Source organism: Semicossyphus pulcher, unplaced genomic scaffold, assembly GCF_022749685.1.
Source record: "Semicossyphus pulcher isolate SPU_LCO1_2020_fin unplaced genomic scaffold, fSemPul1.0.p SCAF_2, whole genome shotgun sequence".
NCBI classification, from domain to species: Eukaryota; Metazoa; Chordata; class Actinopteri; order Labriformes; family Labridae; genus Semicossyphus; species Semicossyphus pulcher.
In genome coordinates, this window is record NW_027211693.1 from 11,167,103 (window position 1) to 11,181,601 (window position 14,499).

A 14,499-nucleotide genomic window follows, 5' to 3' on the forward strand; every position below is an offset into this window, starting at 1 on the left:
TTATGAATTTTCTGTCACTCTGCCTTTTTAGACTTACGAGGTATACCTATATAATAACTTAATTACCAAGACCAATTAGCCTACTATACAAATCCACTGCCTAGTTTGGGTTCTAAAACTAAGTTTGGAAACATTATTTAGGAACTACATTATTAAGTTGAAGCAGTTAAAACAAACAAAAAAAAAAATTGTAAATTTTGACTGAACTCTTTTTTTTATAATCTTTTCTAATATAATACCGCGTCAGAGAGGCAGGGGAAGCATCGACCTTGATTATCATTTATTCTCTCCTACTGTACCTCAGCTGAACCTGCAGCCTTTTACGTGAAGGATCTCACGTATGCACATACCGACAGAGTCAAATCCCTCCTGCCTCCCGCTGTGTGAGATACGACTGCGTACGTAAGACGACCCATAGTTTTTGTACCGCACGCAGCAGTAACAGCAGTGTCAAAACTGCACAGCTGCCTGCAGTGTGGGATTGTTGTTGCCAGGTCAGTGAGTGGTTGTTTTAGACTCTGTGGACGGGGGCCAAGCTAAACCGAGTGTGGTCCAAATCTCTCTAATGCTGGGCCCACACTGCCAGAAATTCACCAGATTAAATCCAACTGCTTGTGTTCACACCTGTATGGAAATGTGCTTTAGAACCTCACTCGTTGTCAGTTCAAATATTACGTTCTTTCATAATTAAGCCTTTTGCTATTTCTCTTTTGCAGGACGACATATGATGATTGTTAGAATTAGCTGATAGCCATAATTTACAGTCATTTCAAACAGTAATCAAAACACTGCAACTGGATAGAAATACATGACTACACAGGGAATCTCAGTATCGAACAAGAAGCCTCGCCAGATCATCTCCTGGTGTACATTACGGCAAAAAGGGCCAGAGGCAGTTTCATGCAGCGTGGCAATGACCTGGCCCCAAAGTTGTGCAAATAGAGATCTTCCATTAGACAGCTGAAATAACAAAAGGTTCTACAGGGGAAAACATCTTGTATTGATGTGTTGTTGTCTTTCCAGAGAAAAGGCTCACAAGAGCATTTTCCACAGAAATGTAGAAAATAATGTGACTTGCAGTTATTTTCTCATCAATCATTTCTTTACTTTGCATTTGTTTGTTAAGGAACATATTTTCGAAACAGAATTTTATAATCCGAGGAGCATTTTCTTTAAAACATTAGATTTGAATTCTTCAAAATTCTCTGCCGCAAACGCAGTGCAGTCCAGAGCAGGAATGTATGAACATATTTCTTGCTTTGATGAATATAAAAATGTACATACATTTTATTCTGTCAATCAAGGAAGTTGTTTGTTGAAAGAACAGCTGAAATGAGCTGTCAGTTAATCCATTACTTTGCCGTCATTTCGTATTTTTGTCTCACAAAAATGTCAAGATTCTCTGGTTCGAGAACTGAATATTTACTGTTTGTTGACTGTTGGTTTAGCAAAGCCTGCGATGTTGCATCTTAGAAAATGTGCTGTATTATTTTCCTAAATGAACTCAACATTAATTAAGAGAAGTTACACATGAATCAATAATTTTGGAAGAATTTTGCTCAGTTGACTATGTATATAATGATACAGATGTGTCAGCTGGTAAAGATGTGGCTGTACAGTTTCTGTCAAGGGTTTTATTCCTTTATTATCTGTGGTTGTATTTGGTCATTAGAGGCATGGTTGCAAATTATTAAGCGGGACAGATTTTTGTCAATATTGGATTTAAGGGATTTGTCATCATTTAATGAAATTCCTCTATTCGTAAGGTATTAAATCCACCGGATTACCCGAAACAGACATGGCCATCTGCATATTTCATAAAACGTTCTTCAATTTAATTTCCGCATAATTTCACAATTTAAAACAAGTCTACATATGTCACCTTCCTCCAAACTACAAAGTAAAATCTAGTTGTTTGAATTAGTTTTTTTCATTCTGAATCTGTTATATGTATTGGATAAATGGGATTTGGGGCTGGTGTTAACGTCATCTCCTCTTTGCCAAAAGGATGTCACGAGGTAATGGCGGAAACAAATCATTTTTAGTATACATACATCCCTGTAAAATGTGACCTTTTGTGTACATTGCCACACCAAACAAAGACTTGAGAAGCTTGGTTACCCAAAATATAATGGTTACATCCTGTGAAGTATTTGGAGTGGAAGACATGTAAGCTAAAGGGCAGTTGTCATGCTCTACAGCATCTACTGAATGTGACGAGCCAACAATAGAGTAATGAAAGTCACATGACTTGAAATACAGGATGTCTGAACTGTCACAGCCTCTGTCTAACCTCTGGCACCATTTTCTACCTCAGACTGCAGATGTCTGCATTAGATCAGTGGTTTTCCATTTTAAGATGTTTTAAAATGTGATGGAGAGCACCAAGTATGTCATTTGTACATTTAAATGATCATTTACGCAAAGTCAGATACATTTCTATCAAAAACAAACGAGAAGAGTTACAAAAAGTCTTGTATGCTGTTTGATAAGATCAAACTGCACCGTCAGTTTGCTTGGTCACTGTTTGAATGCTCTTTTGCCTGCTCAGTTGTCGGTGTTGTGTCACAGCTGGTGTTTTGATCTATTGTTTACACACACACAGATGGAAATGACACTTGTACTATCCTGCGTGAGCTGTTTGTTCTGTGTTAATTGAGTCTCATTCAGTCCGCGTACAATAGAGCAAAGAGGGTTTATTCAGTCATTTTTAACTACGGGCTCGGGATTTCCTCATTGATTCTCTATACTCTCACTTCCTCATTGTACCGCTTTCATAGAGTTGTCAGGCATGTACAGGATAGAAAGACAACAGATGGAGAGGGATCTTTTTTTAATGCAGCAAATGCAGAATCACGCTGGCTGGTGTTTTAGTGCGCAGTGGTCTGGAAATTTCCATCAGTATGAGACACAGCAAGGGAGCGAGGTGATACAGATCAATACTAAATCAATAAAGCTCAATGTCATTGTCTGAGGCGAGGCTGGGCCCAGTGGCTCCGGGAAGCTCTGCTAAGGTCTCGATCACTCTTGAGTCGCGATACACCGATGTGTCTTTGAACTGCAGTTCTGTCTTGTGAATCACAGTGAAACACTTTGTGCGCATTTTATGCCTCAGGAGAGATAAAGGAGGATTAACTGCGATTAAAAGTAGAAAAACCCCTGAATCGAAGCATATCCTCATCTGACTCTCATGTAATCAACTAACTTAGGTTTTTGGTTGTTGTTAAACAATGCTGCAAATCTATGAGAATCAATTATGAGAGTAATTGCGTTATGGTCATATTGGAGTTTTATGATTTTTTAGCTTTGAGCTGCAGTATTACAGTTTGATAGGTATGGAATACGTTTTTTTTACATGGAAATGTCTTAATACAATATCAATGTCATTATCTAAATTTACATATGAAATACAGGATTTAAATCACAGATTTTTTTCATATCCACGACCCGTTATATTTGCAAAAATAAAGCATTCAACACATTCAGGATGATCCCAAACTGAGAAACAGTTTCTATGACACCCCTGATGAGTCTATTTAATGTCCATGCTCGGTTTGGACTAGTTTTTATTTGGCACACGTATATTATTTGAAACTCTGCACTAATGTGGTTAGAAACCCTCCTTTGACCAGAAACCCCAAGTTAATATCTTACATCAGTATGAATGCTAGAGAAACAGCTATGTAACTGAACGTGACATGTTTATACATGACTGGTACAATAGAAGTTGTATAAATAAAAATATCATGAACCTAAAGTTAATGCAGTTAAACTCTGCTAATAAAGTGGTATTCAAACAGGGCCAAGGGTTTGATTACTTAAAGATTATGAGGGTTTTATTTAAGGAGTAGTCGTGATCTAAAACTTTTTTTTGATTATAAAGAAAAACAAATAAGTTTGATTGTTTGGAAGAAAAACAGAAGAACCTGTATGACTGTTCACCCAGATGGCAACCAGGCAAACTTAATGCAAATGTCCCGAACAAAAAGCTCCACTCCCACAGTCCCTTACACAGAGCTGCACTTGTTTCCACTGTAGGCGTTCAGGATTTCTGCAGTGTCACAGCCCCTCAAGGCAGCGAAGAATGGATCTTATTTTACTGTTTTCCCAACAGAGCTCTTGTATGACTTTCCAGGCTTTCTATAAAAACGTAGTGGAGAGAATTGTGAAACGCTGGAGACTGTTGTAACCTGGAGTGTAGAGCTGGAACAGGCTTGAGACTTAAAATCACCTGGTTAGAGAAACTCCCTCCTCCTTCAGCAAATTCTATTAAGCAGGGCACTTAACCCTGGCAGTGGAAGTGTGTAGTGGCATTTAACCGCTAAGTTCAGGCGGCTTTACTCTGATGAAAGCTGAACATTATACATGTGATGGAAATGTGATGTTGCTGATTAGAGCGTAGCTATATCTGGCATCTTGTTTAAGATGAACACAATGTTTGTTCAGGAAAATAAGCTGATATGCAACAAATTCCGGCTAAAACACTGACTATTTTCATTATGAATTATTAGTCTGTTGAACAAGGTTTAGCCTTCTTCATCCCCTCAGGCAGGCATGTTCATCAGATTTTCAAGCTTCAGAATCTAGTTGAAGAAAATTGAGAATGAAATGATAGTCTGATGGATTATTTTACCTTTTCTTGCTTTTGTACACAGTATAGTACAAGAATATGTCTTTCAAAAGGATCATTATTTCGTTGTACGTTTCTCCTACGTCTTCAAAACAAATAAAGGGAAGATTCTGCTGCCACAGACAGAGATAACAAGGCCTGAAAAAGCCCATGTCCCCCCTGAAGACATGTGCTTATTAATTTATCACTGACAGGGCCAGCCTGGGAGGAGCAGCTAAACTAGGCGAGGGCTGTGAACTGCTGCTACTGATTCAAGGGCAAACACTGGCTTTACTGCCTCTACTTTTTCTTCCTCTTGCTCTTTACCTCACCTATTTTTTTTCCTCCTGTCACTTCCTTTCTCCCCGCTGCCTTCTCTCCTCTAATCTCCCTCTGCCAGTCTCTTTCTGATGCTCTTTTATTCTCCATAACGCCGCCTCTCCTCTTTTATTTTTCCTTTCATCCATCTGCGTCCACGCCTCCCAGCCCGAGTTGACCTGCTGGTATACGCCTGTAAGACACAGAACCGTTTTCAAAAGTATGAGCAAATGCTGACCCACTATATCTTACAAACCTGGAGGCTGTTTGAAGTTAAACTTTGGATAATTTGTGGAATAAGCACTTTATATCCTCAAATGTATCATTTATTGAGCACTAATTAGAAAAATTATTAGATAAATTATTTCCCTTGAATAATTAGATTTAAGCCAAAAGCTTTAGCTGCAGCAACTAAGCGTAAGTAGCATGATAGCAATCACTTAACCTTTAATTATTTGTTTTAGGGAATTCAAGGTTTCACATGAATAATTTCGGGGATCAAATTACTATTTAATGCATCAAAATATTCATTTTAAGGGAATTAATAATTAAAATTTCTATCCCTGATATCCGTCGCTGTCTCCGGTTAGCATTCATGCCGCTTAACCTCAATCAGAACAGGGCATGTTAGATGGGAAAGTCAACTGATTATTTGCAAATGACTCATCAGTAATGAGGTCATGTGCAACAGAGTTCAGTGTGGGAACTCCAGACAAGGAAATACACAGGTTGCATGGAGAGTAGCATTGCAGGTTAAGTTAACCGACTGGATAGTGTGCACAGTGGTGTAGAGATGTCGGGCGAAATGTTGCATCAGTAAAAATAACTTGAGGGAATTTGAAAATCTCAGTGTGTGGACAACCACTCCTTTGTCTCCTTTGTGTAAACTGACGGACACATGGGTAAATACATTTTACAGACAGGCAACGGATGACAGCCAGACAAAGGAGGAAGACTGGCTCAGATTCACAGCTGACACATTAAGTTATGCGCCTACATGCATCAAAAGTCATTAGAAGTGATTCTTGAATGATCATGACTCATGCCATGCAGTTGGGTTGGTTCAGAGTATTTGGATCACCCTTCTTTTGCAGGAAATCCAATCGTCCTAGGTCATTCATGTAAAACTGGCCTTTGTGTCCAATTAAATAACCACATTTGTTTTCTAAAGCATACTTCATAGATGAAAACCCAGATCAAAATCTCTAATAGGCCACTTTTCCTCTATGTTTTCTCCTGAGCAAAAATTACTTACAAGAAAACAACATAAAGCCAGAAACCCTGAGCTGTTTGGCAAAAGTGCTTTAGGGACAACCTCGTGTGCCCAGCCAGAGCTTTAATGCATGAATAAAGCCAGCGTCTGACCTGCACATATTTGCAGATTAATCCCCTTTATGCACCCGTGTCTAAGATTATGATTTAGAACCAAAGAGCAGTGTTTAAAGATGGTTAAACTCAGTTTGAGAAATAGATGACGTATTTTAGCAATATGATGTAGAGAAAAACAGGTTGATGCTACATGTCAGGATATCAAGTTGTTAATTTGTGTTAGAAACTGCCGTTATAGCATACATACTCTTGTATTGGCCTCTATCTTAGAAGACCATCTTAAACTTACTCTCTTAGTGCTGTGGATATTGACAAACTGTGTGTTGGCTCTTGACCTAAGTGTCAAGTTGGTGATCACTTCTCAGCCCTGGCTTACTACCCCAAGTCAAACAGGAAAGCTCAGCGGTAATGGAAGACGGTTTAAAATGTGCACGAGCAGGTTTTAGGTCAACATTCACAACATGTAACCTTGGAGCTTACAGGGTGTGTGAGTGTGTTTGTGTGTGTTTGTGGGTTTTAATAGGAGTTACATTTCCCCTACTTATGGGTATGCTTTAGACCGCAGGCTTTCATTTGCAAACGTTTTGTTCTTGTAACCGCACCCCCCACCTACCACCGTTTTGTACTCAGTAGACTGATACAGCTGTGTATAGTGTAAAAATAGGTGTGTTGCAAAGATAAGCATGACACACTGGCTTAGTATTAAGCGGCTTATTGATAGACTTCCTGTCATGCTGCAAAGCAGTTAAACAGCATTGATGTCTATTGACTAATGTTAGTTGAAAATTAACATAATTTCCATGAGGTGACACATCTAGGGTAGTATGTCTGAGTAAATGAGTAGGCTTGAAGGTAGATTTTTGTGTGCATAGTGTTACATTCTGCACATACAATGACACTCAAAGTGACATCTTGGAGTAAAAAAAACTAGGTGATAAGACGACCCCCCTTTTTCAACATTCGCTTTTTGAGATAAACTTGTGCAACACGTGTCCTGTTGAGAAAGTTTCACAGATATATTATTAATTGGGGCTTACCCGGATACCATTTTGTCCCCCTTTTACCAAAACTTGGTCATAAAGTGTCTATTGATTTTAATAAACCGCCAGTAAGCAGGAAATGACTCATGCTAAATGGCAGTGTCCAAATTTAGCTGTATTCATTTTTCCAGTGCTGATGGTTGTTGTGACTTAAATCTGTAGATGTCAACCCATGTTAGACAAACTTTAGTAATAAAGACAGTTTCACAATGCTGTGCTAGGTTTTTGACTTGTTGAGCTCCACATGATCGATGATAGTGAGCTGCTCGACAAATTAGATAATTCAGTTTCCTGTTAGACAAGCTTTTAAAAACAGCCGTATTTTGATCTGCTCCAAGTCTTGACACTTGTCAATGAAACACCTGTAGGGACATTTAGATTTCTAATTAAAAAAAGAGACTTAAGGCACCGTTAGCCTCGCAACAATAAGGCTAACAACATCCCATGGTAGTACAGTAGTTATAATGACATTAAACATATCAGATATTGCAATAACATTTTTGGAAACGTTATATCCTGAATAAAACAACAGTCTACAGTCAGGTCAGTAACTTAACAGGTATTTGTTGCTCAGGGTAGGTTTATGATTGTTTAACCAAAAAAAGCCCAAAATGTATGACATCCAACTATATATATTTTGAAGAGGAACTGGGTTAAAAGGGCCACAGCGTGACAGGTCATTTGTCATTCCATCTGAGACAAAGCAGACAAACATCTCAGTCATATGCTCTGTGATTGATGGAAAAGATTTGTATCTGTTTGTCTCATGCAGGTCAAACGATGTGACAAGTCATGCTCATACCAGAGAATACCAGGAAGTAATGCGTTGTGTCAGGGTCACGGGATATGTGTGAAAAATGAACCCTACAATAACACGGTAGTTAAATGCAGAAACACCAGGCTTTGGTACTTCCCGCTGATTGTATTGTCGAGGGTCAGGTCAGAGAGCAGAGTTCAGCGCGCTCACCTCTTGTTTTCACTTTAACATATGAAATCAACAGACTCGAAAGTCCAGAGATCAGTGTGTAAGGTTTTGACTTTCAGATTACATTGATTAAATAAGCTTTGATACCTTCTTTTTAGCTATTTTCTGACCCCCTTTGATTTGTTGGCTTTGATGCAGAAATCTGATCCTTTTTATCTCCTGGTTCCCGCTGTCCGACCTTTCTGTCTGTCACTTTCCACTTCCCCAATTTTAGTTGATCCGGACAGTTTGACCACTAGCGATAGACTCTGAAGCCTTAAACTGCTTTGATCTTTTATTTTTGGGATTTCACAACATGATGCAAGTTGCAGGAAATTTGCTGGTTTATTTATAACATCTTCTGAATATTTAATCTTCTTTTTGGTCGTGCACTTTGTTTTGAAGAAGCTGAGGCTATTTGGTTATCACAGATTAATCATAACAGGGTTTCTGTTCTCATATTTGATGCATATGAAATTGTCTTCATGAAATATAAATGTGCTCTTCCATTTGTTGAAGCATAGGGTTTTACCTACAGCAGAGATGGTTATTTCTCTACGTAATATTTAACACATGAGGAAAAGGATATTTCAGTTTAAATTTCTTATTCAGGAAACAGTTTTTGTTGATATTCTTGCACTAGTTTTCTGGTTCTCTTCTTTTCCCTAAATATTTCCTGCTTTGATTTTTCTGCTTGTTTTCTTGCTGTTTGTTTAGTCATCACTCAATTTAACTCACTGACTCAAGGTGGCTGAAGCAGCACTCAGCTGAAATATCTCCCTTAAGCAAACTTCACAAGGTTAAACAATATTGAAAGTATTGAAGCTGTGACCTTTCGGTTAAAGGACATTTACTTTAACTGCTGCCACCCTGCAGACCGCAGATCGTGCTTCATCTTTATATGTGTGCAGGGCCAGGTGCTGCTTTTAGAACCAAACTGAAATCTGATATACAGTAACCTCATTTACATTTACTGCTGCCACATCTGCGGTTAAACTGCTACTGAGTACAGATTTTTTTAAATAGGTCTGTTTCCATTAGAGCGACAACAATAATTTACTAGTTGTATATTCCCAAAAAAATCAATTCTCTGAATAAATGTGAATATTTGCATAAAATCAGAGTAGTAAAGCCATGAGTCTAAGGGTAATGAGTTTCAGTTTAGACCACTTCCATGTAAACAGTTGAATGACTTTTACATTACAATGTAATACCAGAATAGTACACTTGCATCTCTGGTGGATGACACAGCATATTTTATACGCTTACTGCACCTCTGCTGTGTTTACACAGCGTCTTCATTAAAATGAATGAATGGGGTTAGTAGGTTTTTTACATAGTCATCATGTCTGTCTCACACAGGGTTTATACAAGTCATGCTTATAATCGTTGTTTTCTAGTGTAGGTGAATGTGATTGTGACTCCTTGAAAAATGATTGATTTTAACACTTTCTGGTGTTTCATCTTCATCTGAAACGATCCCGTCATCATATTTGTTTGTTGAATGACGGGGAGGGGTGCTTTAGCAACATACCAGGCTGATGACACCTGGCTGGCTAATGGAACATTTTAATAATAGCAGGAAGACGTACAGCTTGTAAAATAAACACAGTTACAATACATTGTACAATGATTGATTTTTGGTTTATATGATATTTTTCATTCAAACACTTTCAAAGTACTTGAATGTAAGTCTTAAAAAGCTTCACAACCCCCACCAACATGGCTCCATACTGTCTCATTCTTTAGTGGTGTCCCCTGCTTTCTCTGGGTCCCTTGGTTTTCCCTTTCCCTCCCTTGCTCATTCTTTCTTTCTTGCTCTTAGTATCTTAACTTTCTCTGCTTCGCTTCTTAACTTTCTCCGTTTCCCTTCTAACAATGTCCCTCATTGTTGAGCAGGAGGTTGTCAAGCATGATATCTGGGATTAAGACACACAGAAAAAACACAGACAAAGCTATTCTAGAGTGTTCCATTACTGACCAAATCCTCACTACAGAGGCCTTTTAGGGTCAGTTTTCATGGCAGACAAGCGCAGCTTTTTGGAACATTGAGTTCCCTAATCTCCTAGTGTCATTGTCCTCATCTGTCAGTTGCAGCTTGTGTTTTATGTCTGGCATAACAAGACCACTCTTGCTTAAGGATCTATGCACTATGGCACTATGCTGTAAAGGCTTTGAAATCGTAGACGGTGATAAATGTTTTTATTCAATTATATTTGGTTGTTAAGGTTTTTATTCATTCAGATTTCACAGAACAAAACTATCTGGTGGCTTTTGGTAGCTTTTTCGGTTTCAATAGTAAGGGCGCTGAACCAATACCAGAATTTCAGTTCCAAAAGTGGGATTTCCTCTAGCTTTTAAAGAAGCTTAGGACCACGCAGTGCCAGTTTAGTTGGTTTTGGAAAGAATAGAGACTAAAGAACGCTTTTTAAGGACTCAACAATACTTGTGAGCAAACATACGGGTCCTGAAACCCTGATTTATTAACCCTAAGAAACGGTAAAAATCTGTTCTTCAGTAAAAAGGGAAAACCAGTTATGTAAGTTATTATTATGTAGTTGGAAACCCATTTATTATGTAGAGTTAAACAGATCAACTGTTTGACAGAAAAATATGTAATATCCCAAAAAGGCCGTATATCTTCTCACAGGTATTCACTGAATTAGTCCATAAAAGGGCAGTAAGAGAGAGATGTATTTTGAAGCTGGAAAAGGTAAAAGGAAACCTGCTGTATCAGAGGGAGGTGCAGTTTAAAATGCTGCTCAGGTTTAGTTGAGTTTATAAGTGCTTTTATGTGCTTATCCCCACAAAGACAGTGTTAGATTGAGGGTTAGAATGAGTTTGATCAATTACTTTGGAGTGAATCTTGGCAAAAAGATATTCAGTTTCAGCGATAATGCAGATAAAATACTGTGATGCTAGAAGTCCACTTATTTGAAAGCTTCCTCCGTGCAGGCAGAGCAGCCTCTCCTGCCTACATATTGTCATATTAGAGTACCAGTGAGACATACAGTTTTATTGGTCAAATTTGAAATGAACTCTAAGCCAAGGAATCCTCTCAAAGTAGCTTGTGGTGGAAGCAACGTGAGGGGTACTCTAATACTTTAAGGTTTGCTGAAAAGTGAGGTGGAGATCAGAATCACGGCCATTTAAGGCAGCAAGTGAATCCACCTGAGTTCTGTCTGTGCTTCAGAAAGGTTTAAAGAGGATTTAGCTTTTGTTGATGACAACATTTCTGATGCTTCAGTTGTCTTTGAAGCGTTCCATAATAGAAATGTGTGGATTTATGAACAACATTTTAAACCTGCATGTAATTATATGTATTATGTTACATAAGGAGCCTTAAATTGTTGGCTGTAAATGTGTAGCAGACCATATATGATGTTCAAAATAAAGACTTGACAGGGCAAAATAACAAGGAAACATACATTAAAATCCATTTGGTAAAAACACATAGTTTACTGAAAATGTCTTGACATGTTTTAGGTTTCATATTTACCTAAAAACAAAAATTTTGGACTGACTGAATTCTAAATTACTTGTGGTTTGGATCCTGGTTCTTCCCTTGTACCTGAAAGAGACAATATAGCTTTGTCCTTGTTTCAGGTTTCAGCTTTTATGCCATGGCACAGGAATTAACTTCCACATGATAGTTGCCAAAATTCTTTAAAAAAGTTTGTTTTTGGTGAGAATTGAAATAATAACCTGTACTCTCTAATATTTGATGACTGGATGTTGTTTTGGGAGCCTCTGGTCCTGCTTGGATTAAGTGTAATACCTTGCAAAGAGAGATGCTTCTAATGGGGTGCAGCAAACCCTTTATCCTTTGAAAGTAATAAGCTAGTTGTAATGGGAGGTCACCTTCAGGGAAGGAAAAATACCTTCAGGGGACGTTGAGAAATAGATTAAACTCTTAACTCAGTATTTATCTGTTCCTGCTCCTCTCTACTCCTCTCCTCCTCTTGACGTAGAAGCGTTGCTGTTGACGTAGAGGTGATGCCAAATGCCTAAGTAGGTCGGATGGCTTGTGTATCACACAGCGAGAGGATGAATGAAACAAAAGCAGGGACACACAAGGGGGGAAAAGGAAAAGTAACAAGACACATAGTTCTAGCGGGGAAGAAAGAAAGAGAGTTGTTCTCAAGGAAAAACTGGTTCGGAACCTGGTGCTTGGGTGCATATTAAAGACCAGGGTTCACTTTCAGAGGGAAGCTGAAGAAATTGTGTGGTAGGGTTGGAAAATGTTGCTTTTCAAAAGAATTCATTTTTACCGAACAGAAATATTAATGCAACAATTGTGACAGGTGCTCCCGCCATGAGTGGGAATAAAAGTAAATCTGCACCAAGAAGGCTTATTTCTCAAATTTTGTTCACAGTTTTGATTAAGCATCGTCAGTGAGAACTTTTTCTTTGCCAAGATGATCCATCCACCTGACAGGTGTGTAGAGCTGCTACAAGTAGTCAATGAATTAATGGAGGAAATCACAAGCATTGCGTTGTGTGATTAAACTAAATATTTCAGCCTGTGTAATAATCCTGCTGTAAATCTTACTTGCATACCAGGTTCTGAATCACCTATTCTTTATTTATCCCCAGGGGAAATTTGGGCCTTACAGTTGCTCTGACACAGAGAGAAGAATGGAGAAATATATGGCATAAAATAGAAGTAAGAAAAATGTCAAATATGGGCAGTATATATAGAATAAATAGAGAAATAAAGAAATAAGGATAAAGATTAAATGCTGAGTAGTGGATCTATGGGGATTTAAATATGAATGCCAGTATTAGATATCATTGCCAGAATAAAGTCAAATGCACAATAAGAATTATGATGCAAAAAAGTCATACAAGAGTTATTTACAAATGAACAGTATAAGGCAGTATTTATGTCAGCGTATTGCACAGTTGAATTATTGCACAATTATCCAGTTTATGTGCAGTAAGAGTTCAAACAGAGGCTTAAACAAACTTGTGAATGAAACTTGAGAGAAATAAGTCTTTTGAGTTCTTAGAACAAGTCTAAGATATTTTAATTAAAAATGGGAGCAAAAACTTAAGTGTTGGGTTTACTTTTTGTTCAGTATGATTAAAGCAGTAAATTGGGCTAATCTGTCTTAAATACATGTGTTTAGGTTTTCAAAAACCAGTGTAACGGTCAATGTTAATAAACATTATTGAGTACTGTTGCAATGCTTTGAACGCATCAAAATTCAGAGTCAAGCTACTGTAAAAGGGGTGGGACAGTTTTGTATGGAATTGATTCAAGAATTAAATCCTCGTATGAAAACAAAATCCTCCAAAAGTTGCTTATCAAATGTTTACACTCATTTTTAACTCTAACATACACAGGTCAATGTCCCCAACAACAGTTGAATGAACTTTCAAAATTTCAAAGCACAAGGTCAGAAACTTTGGCAGTTAGAGTGATTGTTTGGCCGTTCATTTATGGACTTGATTGATCCATTTTTTGTGGACACTGTTCATTTTTATCTTCTTACAACTTATCAAGACCTTAATATTAAATACCTAACCCAAAAATATTTATATCTCCTGCAAAATGTGTTGTTCCGTCTTCCTTTTATGCCTTCTTAATCTCTTGTATTTTTCAATATCAGTCTGACTTCTCGTCTCATAAAAGTAGGGCTGCATTTTAAATATTTTGCCACATGGACATATTCCCATACAGACCAGCTGGACAGGAGCAGCCCCAGAGGACAGTTTTCTCTTTGTGCACACACCAACACACATTCACCCTCTAGTCCCAGCTCGCATACACGCACACACAAACTTGACAGCCTCTTTAAGCACACACACATACACAGTTGCACGTAAAGCAACCGCAAGACAAGCATGCGTACACAAATGAGTCCACACTCGCCACATACTGAAGTGGCAGCAATTAACAAGCACACACTTAACACACACAGATTCAAAGCTACAGTTTGCTCACATTGTTCTTCACGCAGGCATGCACAGACATGCAGGAAACACACACACACACACACACACACACACAGACACAGACTGGCACAGCTTTCTTGCCTAACCAGTGTCAGTTTAATTAGGATGTTTTGTCCTTGCCTCCAGCCGACTCTTGGACAAACTGACATCTCAAACCTCAACGTAGCAAGATGAGGTTAGAAAGGAAGAAAAAGAGGGATGCAAGGGGAGAGAAGAAGGTTGGGAAAGAAAGAAAGATGGGAACAGGGAGCTGGAAACTGAGAGGAATAGGGAAATAG

At 38.3% G+C, this 14,499-nt stretch overlaps 1 protein-coding gene across 5 annotated transcripts in view; it reads left to right on the forward strand.

Annotated features, from left to right (window-relative positions):
• fam13b (family with sequence similarity 13 member B) overlaps positions 1 to 14,499 on the forward strand; it is a 74,581-nt gene that overhangs the window by 2,800 nt on the left and 57,282 nt on the right. The window lies entirely within an intron of this gene.